Raw genomic sequence first — 16414 nt, forward strand, 5'->3', positions numbered from 1 at the left:
AGGTTTTATTTTACACACTGGTATAACAAAGTTGTACTTCATGGTTGTATATGAATCAAATTGAGAATATAACACTTCGGTCTTGCTATAGGACAATATACTCCTAAGTTTTGATAGAACCTTTATTCCTTAATTAATAAAGATGCAGCCTTAGCAGGTTTAGATGGTTTTCCATATTACACAAAGGAGCCTATTTTGAGTTTGTGTAATTTTTCTTTGTTATATTTCAAAATGAGAGCTTCTTAAGTTTATATCTTGTGGCAACATAACTAAAATTTGATAACTATCCTATGTGCCAAGATATATTTCAGGTGCCAATTAATGGGTTTGAATTGTTTATATAGGGGGTTAAGTCTCTAAACCCCTTGCCATTGATGTTAAAGGGGGAGGTAAGTAGAGGCATGGAGAATAAAAAATTTCAGGACAAAAAGGAGGAGAAACACAATGTTTCCATCAATGCTAAAGGGGGAGATTGTTGGCATTGTTTTCATTGATGGAAAGGAGCATTAAAGGAGCAACAAGAGATATGGCATTATAGTTTTTGTTTGATGGCTTGGGTATCCTTATTTTTGTTATTGATGGATGAATAATTAATGAGGTGTGGTGATGCTTGTTATTGAACTGCTTACATATGCTTATGGTGTTATGGGGTTTTGATTCTTATTATTTAATTGCTTACACATGCTTATGCTAACTGTTATGCTTGATGGTGAGGTATGTTGCTTGATGCTTGTTATGCTTATGATAGTTGACAGAAGTGCGTGAGGAGGTATGAGAAGCAAGGTATGTTTGATATGTCATGTTTGCGGCACAACTTGGTATTCTTGATATGTTGCAGGGTCTGTTGCTTGATGATTTTTATGCTTATGATAGTTGACAAAAGTGCGTGAGGAGGTATGAGAAGCAAGGTATGTTTGATATGTCATGTTTGTAGCGCAACTTGGTATGCCTGATATGTTACAGAGACAATTGATGCTGAGTAGGTGTTGTCGCCATATAGTATGATGTTATGGCTATTTTGTGATATTGTGATGGTAGGCTTGTTGCAAGGTATGTTGCACTATTGAACTTGGAATCTTGAGATATGATTGTGATGCTTGGAAATGTTGATGAGTTGTGACAGATGTTGGTGTAACGACCCCCTCCCATATTTATCGACCTGCCAGGGTAAACGTGAGACAAAGAGTTACTATGACATGACCCAATGTCCAAGCTTCATTTATAGAAGTGGGGTCGACATTGACAACTCATAGATATCCCTCAAGGCTTATAGGACACTCAAGGGCCAAAGAACCACCCCAAGTGACCAAACACTAACTTGAAGTTATTTTTATCACAACTTAACCCACAATCACACACATAAGCTTGTAAGGGTGCGATTATAGGGTTCCAACCACATGCATGACAGTGCTTCCATGCGATTATATCCCAAAATTCCCAGTTCAGAGGATGCGGTCCCGAGATTTGAGGAACAATTCCAGGTTAGCCTCCAGACCACTACCCAGAACTATTTGAGTCCAGAATCATTATTGACATTAGGACAAAGCTAAACATTCAAACTCGAATCAAGTACTTGACCTAGACTTCCTAGAAAACACTAGACATTTCGTCAAACACATGGAAAACATGTAAGCTACAAGTCATGAATGCATATCTATTCATAATAGTCTAAGATTCATCAGAGAATCACCAAGACAACTCTATGCCCTCTCCACATAACTGCATCGACATTTATTAGTCCATTTATTCATCAATAACTAAATGATTCATGACAAGATTAATAGATGGTATACATCATATAAACAAGATATAACTAGAAAATAACCAACATAGAAGCCATGTCAACTCAACCATAATATCACCACTATAATACTAAAAATGCTCATAGAACACAATAAGGAAATGTCTCATATTAACATAGGAAAATACCAACCAAGTTAGGGACTCCCACATACCACCCAACCATAGATTAGGATGAACCAAATCTCTCTTTCATCCAATCACCCTTGTGCCATATTCCAAACATAAATGTGGTATCTCATGGAATAAACCAAGACAAACCAAACTAGGGATTCTATAGGCCAAACCACCTCAACCCTCAACTAGTGGTTCCACCTCACTGTCGGACATCACTAACACGAACCAGATCAATCTCTACCCAAGTTGTCTAGGGCTCCAGGAACTAGTAACTCAACCCACAACCTTCCAAGGCTCCAGAGCATTTGTCTAACCCGACTCTAGGGACTAGTAACTCAACCCACCAAGGGCTTTAGAGTGTTTGTCCCAACTAAGGCTCTAAGACTAGTAACCCAACCCAACTTGTTCCAGGGATTCCAGAGTGTTTGTTCTAACCCACGGCCATAAGGAATTATCATGTTAACCCTCTTTGTCTATCCATTTGTTTGGAGATGATAACTTGTACTAAAGGCTAACTCTATACCCAAACCTGCAAACAACTCTTTCCAAAACCTATGAGTAAACTTGGAATCTATGTCAAACACAATATTCTTCGGAACACCATGCAATCTCATTATATCCCTAATGAAGACCTGAGCTACCTCACTAACTGAATTAGTAGACTTAACCGCAGTGAAGTGAGTTACCTTTGTCAAACTGTCAACCACAACCATAATGGAATCATGTTGTCTAGATGTCCTCGACATATTTGTAATGAAATCCATGGAAATGACCTCCCATTTCCATTATGGAATTAGAACCAACAACAATAAACCACCTCGATGTTTACACTTTGATTTTACTTGTTGAAAATCCAAACATCTAGGCATAAACTCAACTACCTCTTTCTTCATATTCGACCAATAGTAAAACTTCTTCACAACTGTCAAAGTCTTCTGATATCCTGAGTGACCTAAGCATGAATTAACATGAAATTCCCTCAAGGTAAGCTTCTTGAACTCACTGTCATCTGGTACATAAATCATATTCGTAAACCTGATAAAACCATCTGTTGTGAGATGATACTCCTCATCCCTATTACTTGTAATCTGTTGTTGAAACATGTGCTTCAACTGTTGATACCTGTCATCTTATTGTCTTGCCTGCAAGATTCGCTCCTACAAATCTGTCCCATATGAACTCATAGCTACAATGTGATTTACCTCCACTCTTCTCCTAAGAGCATCTGCAACCCTATTCTCCTTACCCTTAATGTACCTGTTCTCAAAATCAAACTCACTGAGAGTAGTTAACCACCTCGCCGGCCTAACATTTAGATTAGATTGGTCAAGCAAGTACCTTACCACACTATGATCGCTCATGAAAATAAATCGTCTTCCTAGAAGATAATGCCTCCACATATTCAATGCATGAATAATCGCTACTGCCTCAAGATCATGAGTCACATAATTTTTCTCGTGCTCATTCAATTTCTTTGACTCGTAGTATACCACTTGTCCTTTCTGCATCATAACTCCACCAAGTGCTATCTTGTAAGCATTCGTACATACCATGAACTCTTTATCAAGATATGCAATCTTCAAGACTAGAGCTTTTGTAATCAATTGCTTCAACTGCTCAAAACTAGTTGCACATTCATCTATCCATTCAAACTTCTTCCCTTTTCTCTACAATGATGTAATATTATAGGCATCTGTGAGAAGTTCTTGATGAACCTCCAGTAATAACCTGCTAACCCATGAATGATCTGCCCTCATCAACATTTCTAGGAATTGACCATTCCATGATACCTCTAATCTTTTCTGGGTCCACTCTTATACCTTCTTTGGAAACAACATGTCCCAAGTAATGAACTTTTGTTTGAAATAAATTTCACTTACTAAGTTTGGCATACAACTAGTGCTGTCTCAACAATATTAACATTATTGTTATATGTTTTGTATGCTCTTCCTCATTCTTAGAATATATCAATATGTCATCAATGAATACTATCATGGACTTGTTTAGATAAGGATGCACTACAATATTCATAAAACACATAAAAGTAGTTGGAGTATTACTAAAACCAAACAGAACTACTACAAACTGATGATTCCCATACTTGGTTCAAAAAGCAGTCTTGTAGATGCCCTCTTCTTTGATTCTTACATGATGAGATCCAGATCTCAAATCAATTTTCGAGAACATTGTTTCTCCCTTCAACTGATCAAACAAATCATCAATATGTGGCAAAGGATATATGTTCTTGATCGTCACCTTGTTCAATTGCTTGTAACCAATACACAACCTTAGAGTACCATCCTTCTTCTTCACAAACAATATTGGTGCACCCCAAGGTGACACACTTAATCTAATGTATCCCTTATCAAGCATTTCCTTCAATTGCATCTTCAGTTCCACTAATTCTGCGGTGCTCGTCTTGTAAGGTGCCTTAAATGTTGGTGATGCTCTCAACATAGAAAATTCTACTTCCCTGTGAGAAGGTAACTCTAAAATATATGCTAGAAATACATCCTGAAACTACTCAAAAACTAGATACCTCTTCAAGACTTCAAAATCCTTCCCTTTGTCACTGAAAATATGAACTACAAACAAGGCACATCCTTTCCTAATGTTGCGCTTTGTCTGCATAGCTATAACCATTCTAACTGATGTAGGCTTCTTCTTACCTTGCAATTTTTTTCCCCATCATCATCAAAGCAATAAATAGCCTTATCATAATAATCCACTTTAGTCCCATGAATGCACAACCAATCCATACCCAACAACATACTGCCTGATCCCAACGGAAGGACATTTAGATGTGCTGATGTAGACATATCGTTCAACTCAAATTCATAATATCTTACCCAATGATGAACTCTTTTCTTGGTAACTATAGCCAACTGCACCAAAGAAGACTTTGCATGCACCTCTTTATTCAAGCAACAATTATCCACCAGGTCAAGACTGATATAACTATAGTTAGATCCAGGATCAATCAAAATATAAACAACTTGATCATAAAGTTGACCTTCCGTCTCGATAATAGATGTCTGATAATCAACCTGCCTACTATCCAATGTTGCATAAATCCGAGGAATACTTTGTCCAACATCCCCAACTGTCTGTGCCTCTCGAGCACGGTAAATATGAGGTCTACCATCCTGATGTTATGGACAATCTCTCCTATGATGCTCTCCACCACAAGTCTAACATGTAAAGGCTTCCTGCCATCACCCTTGTCCTGCTACTCGAACTGAAATCCTTGTCCTCTGTTAACTGCATTGAATTCCTTGTACAGTGTCACATTCTCCTCATTACCTACATCCTGAGGTCTTCCTCGCTTCTTAGCCCATTTTCCCATAGTCTTGTCATTACCTTTCCAACCCTGCTTAGGTTCAGATTTACGCTTAAACTACTCATAACAATGTTTCAACTTCCCAATTACTTCCTCCAATGTTCGAGGCTCATCATACTCAATCTGATGCTTAAATGCTAATGGAATCCACTAATAAATATTTGAAATTTTGTCTTCTCATCCTTAAGATATGATACATACCCCAAAAACTTCAAAAACTTAGTCGTATACTCGTCATTTGTCAAACCCCATCTTCAATTCATAGAACTCCTTAGCCTTACCTTCATAGTATCTCTTTGACAAATACTTCTTCTGGAAGAGTCTTTTGAATTCATGCCAACTCAACTCCTATGTCCTGATACGTCTCACACACTTCACATTTTCCCACCAGATGTCTACTTTCCCTTTGAGACTAATAATGACTATCGTAGCTTTCCTATTCTCGGTATAATCATGCAACTCGAAGAACTTTTTCATCCCAAACAACCATGCCTTTGCATCTTTCAGTTTCTCTAGCTCTCCATCAAATGTAGGCGGTTTGGATTTCTTGAACTCATCTTAAAAGTATTCCTTCTCACTATTCCTGTAAGGATGATAGAAATGATGACCATGTTGTCTCTTTGATCCAAAACCATAATAAAATCCATATTCACTACCCCTCATGTCAGGTGTATCTATCCATCTACTACCTCTAACTGTATCATATTTGTTCAACCCGTGCCCTCCATGAGACCTACTACCATATGCTCCATTTATCTTTTCCTCCTATCCATAACCAATCTGTGGTTGACCCTATCTATGCAAAATTGATAAACTCTGAAGAATCACTACATTGACCTCTGCTTGTTTTTCCTATGCCCTCGCAAGTCTTTCTCGTGATTGAATGATTATGCCATTGTCTGCTTTGCAACTCCTAATATCTACCTTTAAACTTCTCAAAGTATCATCTATGTTCGGAGAATACTCATCTCTGTGTTGCTCATCTAATCTACAAAAAGAGTCACATGAACTAAAATCCACCATCTTGCATGTCATCTATGATATTCTTCCTACAAACATATCATGTCAGATAAACCAAATATAAACATAACCAAACATACCTCAATGAAGTTCAGGGGAGGTTGTCTCATCTGCACAGTCAATCTGGATTAGCACAATATATATATATATATATATATATATATATATATATATATATATATATATATATATATATATATATATATATATATATATATATATATATACCATCATCATCAACCTCTACATGACGACACAAAACCACAACAATGACCATCACAATGCATGCATAACAAACACATAAACAATGAACATGCATTCATGACAAACACATTCTGCCCATCCAGTCCAAGTGTTTAAACCTAGAAGCTTTGATACCACCCTGTGGTATCAGATATCACCCAAAGAGAATGGAAACCCACTTTGATACCACCATGTAGCCACCCCCTCCCATACTTACCCAATTTCACAGAACTGTCATGGTAAACATGAGACAAAGAGTTGCTATGACATGACCCGACCTCCAAGCTTCAGTTATGGAAGTGAGGCCAACACTGACAACTTACAGACATCCCTGAAGGCTTACAGGAAACTCAAGGGCCAAAGAAGCATCCCAGGTGACCAAACCATGAGATAAAGTTACTTTTCTCACAACTTAACCCCCAACTGAACACACAAGTCTACAAGAGTGCGGTTATAGGGCTCCAACCGCACACATGACACTGCTTCCATGCGATTATAGCCAAAAATTCCTAGTTTAGAAGGTGTAGTCCTAATATCTGAGCCACAATTCCAGGCCAATGTCCATACCACTTCCCAAAACTATATGATACTTTCCATAATCGTTATTAACATAAGGACAAAGCTAAACAATCAAACTCGAATGAATAACTTGACCTAGACTACCTAGAACACACTAGACATTTCGTCAAACACATGCGAAACATGTAAGCTACAGGTCATGAATGCATATCTAATCATAATAGTCTAATATTCATCGAAAAAACACCAATATAGATCTATGCCCTCTCCACGTAGCTACAATGCCATTTATTAGTCCTTTTATCCATTAATCAATCAATAACTAAACTATTCATGACAAGAGCCATAGATGGTACACATCATATAAACAACATATAACCATAAAATAACCAACATAGAAGTCATGGAAACTCAGACATAATATCACCAGTATAATATTGCAAATGATCATAAAACAAACTAAGGAAATGTCTCATATTAACATAGGAAAATACCAACCAAGTCAGGGACTTCCATGTACCACCTGGCCATAGATTTGGCTAAACCAAATCTCTCTTTCAGCTAATCACCCCCACACCATATTCCAAGCATGAATGTGGGATATCATTGAATAAACCAAGACAAACCAAACCAAGGCTTCCAGAGGGCAAACAACCTCAACCCTCAACTAATGATTCCACCTCATGGTCGAACATCACCAACACCAACCAGATTAATATCTACCCAAGTTGTCCAGGACTCCGGGAACTAGTAACTCAACCCACATCCTTCCAAGGCTCTAGAGCATTTGTTCAACTCGGCTCCAAGGATTAGTAACTCAACCCACCAAGGGCTCCAAAGTGTTTGTCCCAACCTAGTTTCCATGACTAGTAACTCAACCTAAGTTGTTCCAAGGCTTTGAAAGCGTTTGTTCCAACCCACAACCATAACGAATATGAGCGCCAATCAGAAAACAATCAAGTGGAAAAACCCACATCACCATGGCTATACAGGAAATGGAAAGGCAAGGCTAAAACCTCTATCAATCCGGGCAATCCTCCATGCCAATGATAACACATAACCAGAAAATCACATGCATATACCATGCATCCATAAATCAGCAAGGAAATTGTACATGCAAACTGTTACCTGCAAAGCAAACCAACTGTAGTTGTTGATTCACTTGTTCCCTTATGATTTTCCTAATTTCCTTTTCCTTCTTTCTCCAAACCCAATGTATGCCAAAATGCTCCAAGAATTCTCCAAGATTAAGTGTGCAAGAGTGAGAGAATAAGAGAATAAAAGAGAGCTCCAAAACTGAATTGACAAAAGCTAAACCAAAAAATGTTATGCAGTGATCCTCAAAAGCCTTCGTATCATCGAGGCCTCTACTTTCTTCATTTTCCCTTTATTTTCCATCTCATGCAAATTTGTGAGCCTTCACCTTCATTTTCTCCTATTTTACTTCATTTCATAAATAAAATGCCAATTATTGCCATTTACCTTTGCCATAAATGAATCACAAGTGATACCCATCACTATGTTTTGCCTAACATTCAGCTTGGAATACGTGTCCCATGATCTTGGTCTTATTTTTATTTACATAGAAAATCAACCAGGAATTGTTACAATTGGCTTGTTTATATTGCTATATGCATATGATAGTTGATCAAAGATATTGTGATGCAAGGCAAAAGCAAAGGCAAATACATGATGCAAGGCAAATGAAAATATGTGAGGCAAAGCCAAAGACAAAAGAAAAGGCAAAGGCATTAAGAGTATTGTGGTGCAAGGCTATGACAAAGACAAATGTGTTTTGAACAAAGTTGCAAAGGTGTTGCCTTGCATCTGTTAGGACTTTGGCTATTGTAATCCTTAAAGGTGGACTATGTTAATGCATGTTATTTGAATAGGTTGAAATTTATTTTATTGGCATGAAGAATATGAATGCATGCCATTTGGATATGGAGAAATTCATTTTATATATTTTAATATTCAAGAGTTGAAACAATTTTGGAATTGATGAGACACCCTTAGAATGCAAAGAGACAAGTTTTTTCATTTCAAATTCGTGTTTGTGGAATACTCACAACCATCAAAGTTCATTTATAAAATTGTGTGAGTTTGGAGGGTTGGATGTTAGAGAGTTTGAGAATGTAAGCGCTGATTTGAATTGTTTATTATCTGGAACATGGAGAGCAGAAGTGATGCAAAATTTTGAAGAAGAAGAACCAAATACAGAGATGGAGGTATGCAGATTTATAGACCAGGTAACTAGCACATTGTTTTCTTTATGTATGAAGGGACGGTAATTTCCTTTCAAGTTGTAGCTTGATAAAAAACATGTTGGAGCCTATTGATGTAGCAACCTCCAATAGGTTGGAGCCTACAAAAAATTAGATCTAATAATGGAGATGAGCTTGCCTTTGCATCACAACAATAACAAAGTCATGGTTTTCTCCCTTTATGAGTTTCCACTTATATCTGATGTCCATATGTGTTATTGTTATGTGTTGATGTGATGTTATGGTTTAATTATTACTACTTGTTCACATATTAAATTTGTTATTCAAAATATGTTAAGTTGTTCATTTAAAGGTTTAGTTAATGAGTTTAAAAGAAAAGAAATTTATGTCTATGAACGCACTAAATTGATTCACCCCCCCTCTAAGTTTAGTCAAGTTTCCATCATGTTAGTGCCGAGATTTACCTCAAGCTGAAAAGGTAGGATCCAGGGCCAACATCAAACCACGCTCAGCTTGGTAGCTAGCCCTACCAGGTCAAAAGAGGGCTCTCTCCGGGTCAATCTCAGCAAATGATAATCGATGGGGCTTGAGATGACTGAAATATCTTCTGATTTCAGGCTAGGTATGAAGTGCAAGGATTTGATTTGATTTTTTGGGGGTTTTGTTGGACTTAAGGGAAAGGCAAATTTGGGTCCGGGGATGAAGGCCAGTTTTGCAAAGTTCTGATTGGGGAAAGAAAGGCAATCGTTTTGATGCTTTGATTTGTAAAGATGGAGGGCTCAGACTGGTGAGAAGTTGAAGAGGGTGAGAGGATATCAAGAATCCTCTTCAAACTGAAGAAAACATTGAAAATTAAACAAAACTGTAAGGCAGAGCACAACAAGCTAATGAATTCTACCTTTGTCACTCATTTGTTTAATTTCAGAAGCAAAAGAGAAAGGAAATGGTACACACAAATATTAGTGAACTTACAAATTACATAGACAAAAATCACCATCAAAACATAGAGCCATAGGGATCCCAAAAAGTGCTGCAAACCCTGGTCTTTCCTTTGCCAAAAATGCAGAAATCAAATGTACAATGGAGTGCCAAGAAATCCCAAGTGTCCAACCCTGAAAATGATTGAGAAATTACATGATATAGACAAGCCTAACTCCTTCCCATGCCTCTAGGGGTCGAGCTCATCATTCTAGGAGCTGTTTCAACCATATCTAAACAAGGAACTGAAAAATAGGCAATGAAACAACTTGCCTCTAAATAAAAGGAAACTGATTCATTCACTATCTTTTCACCTTTTAGTGAATGAATCTACATGGATGAGTATCAATGTGCCAAAATTACATCAAAGTCATGAATTTACATCAAGATAAGTCAAAAGTTACATGAAAAAGTGAAACTAGTCAAAACTGGGCGAAATTCTGAGCTGCTGAGTGAAAAATAGGCCAAATTCCCCTATGCGCCGCACTTGAAACCTGTATGCGTAGCACAACTTTGAGGTTTATTTCAAGGGTCTTCCCGAAGTCCAAATTGAGCTCAAGATAGCTCGTTGGAAAGCCCTGCCCGTCTACTTTCCAACCCAAGTGGAATTTTTGGATTTTATTTCCATTTGACCCTCCAAAAATCCAATCTCCCAACACTGCTTCCTGTGGGTGCAAAAGGTGGCAGAGAGGTCATTTTTTGTGTGTTTTTTACTCTTTAGGCAACCCAGAACTTGATGTAATCCTTAGGTAATTCATGAGCATGCATAAATTTTTAGAAAAAATCCAGAAATGCAAAGTTTTCCTCCAGAGGATCTCCCAATTATAAGCGCGCGCCAAGTGGCGCTACGCGTAGGGCAGGAAAATCTGTTTTGAAGCCAAAAAATTCAAAATTGACAAAATTTTCTCCAAATTTGCTGAAATTTGGACTGAAGGTCCATCATCAAGTATCATGCTCAGCCAAAGAAGCTTCGACCAATATTTGGAGCCTATCATGCCTTTTGCGTCATTTTAGTGCCCTCCTTAGTCTTGCCTTCAGGATTTTGATCCTTGCTTTGCAAACATGAGTTTGTGCCCAATAATGATTTTTCATGTGCCTAAGCATGTCCTTGTCTTTGTTTGCCTTTGCCAACAAATTCTCAAGATGAATATTGACCCTCTCAAGCCAAATCTCTCGATCAACCTCTATCTCTTACTCCAATGAAGTGAACTTTATCCTCCTCCTTTGGGTAGCTTGGCGGTTTTGCCGAATGTTTTGTAACTCCATGACTGTATGTTGATCCTCTAGTTGTTTGTTTCGCTGCTCCAAATAGTTTATGACCCATTGAGCTCTCTGCAACTTGTTGGTCAATGCATCTATCTCGGCCTTCTGCTCCTGAATAACCTCCCTCAACTTTGAGCTAGGAGAGCTCACATCATCATCGATGAGTATGAAATCAGTGTCTAGGCCTCCTGAAGGGCCCTCATCCTGCATAGGCTTCTTGCCTTTGTCCTATACCTATACCTGTGCTGCTGATGACGGCAACGAGACCCCTTCCACCCCAGGTGGAGATAATACTCGTCGGGTTGCTGCAAACAATCCTCTCATGCCTCTCTGATAGGTGACATATGTTGGCACACTAGTAGTCTCTGCCTCCCGACCTCCATGCTGATGTGAAGGTTCACCCGCATCATGGACAACCTCCTGATGAGTTGCTGAAGCTGTGAAGAACTCACAGGAAATGAAGTCTTCCCATGTGATACCCTGCAAGCCAAGCTGATGTACAACAATGATCTTGATGAGCGCATAATGGTAAATGCTATTGTACTGCTGTTCAGGAGTCTTCTTCTGCACAAGAGTAGTCATCCTCTCGATGTTTCGGCACATGAAATATGGAATGTTCATCATCTTCACTCTCATGAAATGCATCAATAATCTGATATGGTATGCATAGAGGCGTGAGAAGCGGCCCTCACAATTGAAGTATCTGATAATGAGTCTCATCAACGGCGCATAGGATTCTTTCAAAAACCGGAATGGGAACACCCTGTTGAGCTGTTTCACATAGCTGGGCCTGATGTATGGTTCATAATGTACTTTTTCTACCTACTGTCTTTTGTTCCACTCCTCACCTACATTCGGTATTCCTGTTGCTTGAGAAATGGTCTCTGGTGTCAAGGTGAAATTTACACCAGCAAGAGTTACCTGACCATTATGCAAATGTAAAACAAACAACCGAGCCAACTCGTGATGATGTTGAATCTGAGCAATCATTTCACAATACTGAAAGCATGACTGTTGTTGGAAACAAGCCATGGCAAGTGGGCAGGCCTGCAATTCAGTCAATGAGGTGGGCTCTTCTCTGACATGTCTGCCACCCTTACGAGGCCTCCTCGGTGCATGAAGTTCTGTGGTAGAATCACTGTCTTGTTCATATGATGACTCAGTGTCTGTCATGGTGTTACAAGTCTATGCCAAGTGAATGTTTGACTTGTTGAAAATGAGAATTTGGTGCTTTGTTTCCAATTGCCAAATGTGTGCCAAATAGGAAAGGACTGTGGGAAATATGGACAACAGGTGTATGTAATTACAGTCAAAGTAATAACAGTCACTTGACTGTATTTAGGAATCTGGGTTTGATATGGAAAAGTGAAATTGTAGGGTTTAGGGATAGGGACAAGTGGGGAATGAGTGACTTGGGATCATAAGGGAATAGGGGATTGGAAATGATGATATGATTACAGTGATAGGAAAGGGAAATAGGGGTTAGATTATTTTGGCACCAAAGTCAAATTTTAAACTCAAATTCAAACCCTAAGAGCAGTTTTCATAAGAAGATAGGGTTTAAATTTCAACATTCAAATTCTCCAAACCAAACTTTGAAACCACACCAAACACCATTCAATAACAAGTGCAAGGTCAATCGGACTTACTTGGGGCAAATGGGAGCGAAAGCTTTGAAATTTCTTCGAAGGCAATGAGAAAACTGCTTGTTGGCTCTGTGCGCCGTGACCCGTATGTGCGCCGCGCACGTTATAATTTGCAAAGTGATGTGTGGCTATATGCTCCGCGACCTCCCGGTGCGTCGCGACTACCTCCCAATGCGCTGCGCAACACTCCAATACACAGTCCCAGCCTCAAACACAAATTTTCGCTCCTCCACGATTTTCCTTTGGGTCTTTGACAACTTCTTGTGTGCACATGACATTTGAATGGTGAAAATATCTTGTATAGTCATGGATTTGATTTTTGTTTTGCAACAACCCACTTTCTTATGTTTTGAATTTGGCACTTTTCACCTTTAATACAAACTCTGTTTTTTGTTTCCATTTTGACTTTTTGACTTGAATAATGAGACTTTTGCCAATTTTTTGCAGGGATGGTTGGCATTGGATTTCGGCAAAGGATGACCAAGGCTGCGCCTGAAATACTCCATGACTGAAAAACTTTAAAAATTACATATTTATTACAAACAATAAATTTGACGATTTCTTCTTCAAAACAAAGTTTTGAAGAAGAATCATTTTCAAGCATTATTAATAATGAAAATTTTGGAATGAAAACTTATTAAGAACATCCTCATGTGCCTGCTAGCATTATTGGACACTTTGAAGACAAAATTTGCGAAACCCTAGACCTAATGACTGAAATGACTCTTGGCTGACCAAAGACCATCCCTAATGACTGTAAAATTGACTTTGATGAACTTTGATGATCAGACACGAACCAACAGGTACATGACATGAGGGAAGTATGGAGACAAGACCCTTCCGTCAGAAGATTGATGCTCCTAATGGAATGCAGATGATAGGACTGTATGAGACACCTAAGATGAAATGCAATAAACGAGATTTTGATCTCTGACGGAGGGCTGAACAAACCGACTCTAACACATCAAATAAAGCATGAGGCAATTGCTTGGAAGGCAATAAAGAAATCGAAGTTCAAGGAGACAAAAAACTATCTTCCATTAAATGGCAATGGAGAAAGCATCAAAGCACATGGTGTATTTATGAAATTATACACAAAGAGGATTGTACAAGCTACCAATATTGTGTCTGAAGAATCGACTAGCAAAGAGGCTTAGCATACACAATCCAAAACATGTCCTAATATGAACCATGTATCTTTTAGAAAGTCAATATGATGAAAGGCATGACGAAGGGGAAATCTGGAAGAAGTAATGCAATTTCAGAGTTGAGGAAGAGATGTAGGTTGTTCAAAGTTGTAGGCAACAAGAATACATCCAAAAAGGGAGAAACAAATGTGAACGTCTTAAAGACAAGAATGGAATATCAATATATGAGAGAGGAAACTGGTCTAGGAGCAGCTTGAAGGAAGAGGAATTCAAAATAATAAAAGATAAAGAGAAGGGCAATCAAGGTTTTAGAAAGAAAGCAACAATCTAAAGGCATCTTGAGCTAACTTGAAGATATTATAATTAGTATCTTGAAAGGGGATGTATAACCCTGTCTTGATGCGGGCATAAAGCTTGTTGAAAATAAAGTAATAGTTCGAGGAAGTGGCAAGAAAGAAGCACTCAATAAATGTTGCTTGGCCACAATGGAGTTTTTGTAAAAAGAGTATGTGAGAATGAATATAATGCTTTTCCAAACTCTTATGATTAGTAATTTTGAAATCATGATTGAAATACTTTTTGGACAACATATGAAAAGGTAGGAATTAGTGAAAGGTTGAGAGGGTGATGACAAAAATGGGACAAAGGTTGAGAAACAACCTTTGCGTAATGATAATAGAACAAGGGTAGTAATGGCCCAGGAATAGGGCACGGTGATAAGAAACCAACCTTGGCAAAAATATGAGTATGGAAACCACCAAGGAAAGGAGGAAGCAAGTAGGAAAATGTGGTTGGATGTATAGGATTGCATCAACAAAGCAAAAGGGTAGCAACAAACTAGAGTATGGGATCCTGGAAAGCCGAGGACAACAAGAGGGAAATAATGCAAGCAAGCTTGTGGACGTCAACAACATAAAGTTAGATATATAGGAGGACTTCAACAAATTGAAGACATATGATAAGGACGTCATAAAATCTTCTACCCAAGGAGTCTAATGCAAGAGCATTACCCCCCTAGGCAATCATTTTACCTAGACCCAAGGGGGTCATGCAAATTTCCCAAGGGGGTATATTTCCTCAATAGAATTCATGAATAAATCTAGAAATATGCAATTTTCATGTAATTACATGTGTCCATATAAGAATCTAGGTTGTTAGGTTGTTTTGTTGAGATATCACTCTTAGCCATGTGGCACACTATAAGAGTGACAAATGATAGGCTGGGGAGTTAGGCCTTTCTAGGAGTTGGGACAAATGTTCAAATAGTCTTTGTCATATTAAGAGATATTCTAGCTAATCATAAGTTATATATGCATTTATATATGGAGCAAAAAATAAGTTTTTGAAAAAGGCGGAGTGGTAGAGAGTGAGAGGCAGAGAAGAGAAAGCTATAGGGCAAAGTATGCCCATATGTGTATCATCAAGCCAATGTTTCTGTGTATTTGAAATTGATTATTGAATTATGATTTACATGATTTTATGCTTATGGTTCATCTATGTATATATAGTCTCTAATAAGGATTAATGTCCCTGTGCTCGCATTGGCTCAACATTACTCTATGTTGTGGCAATAGTTCAAATTCAATGCTGAATCAAATCCTGGGATTGAGTGTTGGCAATAAACCCCGCGGTTGATCCTGTCTCTATTGAATGATAAAGACAAATTGATAATATAAGAATGTGTGTTTCTTGTAAGAGAGAGAGAATGAATGAATTCTTGATAGCTATATGTTTTTGTTAATTGATAGCTACAAGGTCTGTAAAAGGGTTGGAACACCCTTTTGATGAGTGAAGGAGATGAATCAAGTGTCTTTGTGTTATATTTGCTAGATCAAAGCTTAACGTTTGTGGAAGCTTGCTGAAAGCCTATGTTTGGAGAAGGACATTGATGCGAGATTGAGCTTCTCTGCATTGTGTCCTTAGACTCCAACTAAAGGGTTGAAACATCATTGAAGATTGGACTTGATAGTGTAGGTGAACCAAAACCTATGTTCATTTGAGATTGTTATAAAGGTAGCTAAGCATCAGTGTCTGAATATCCATTATTAGTGTAGCACCCTCCTCCTACATTTACCCAAGTTAACTGGTCCGTCGGGGTAAACATATGACGAGAAG

This window comes from Pinus tabuliformis, chromosome 5_2 (genome assembly GCF_031772625.1).
Source record: "Pinus tabuliformis cultivar Carrire ecotype Pingquan chromosome 5_2, CPIR1, whole genome shotgun sequence".
Classification (NCBI taxonomy): domain Eukaryota; kingdom Viridiplantae; phylum Streptophyta; class Pinopsida; order Pinales; family Pinaceae; genus Pinus; species Pinus tabuliformis.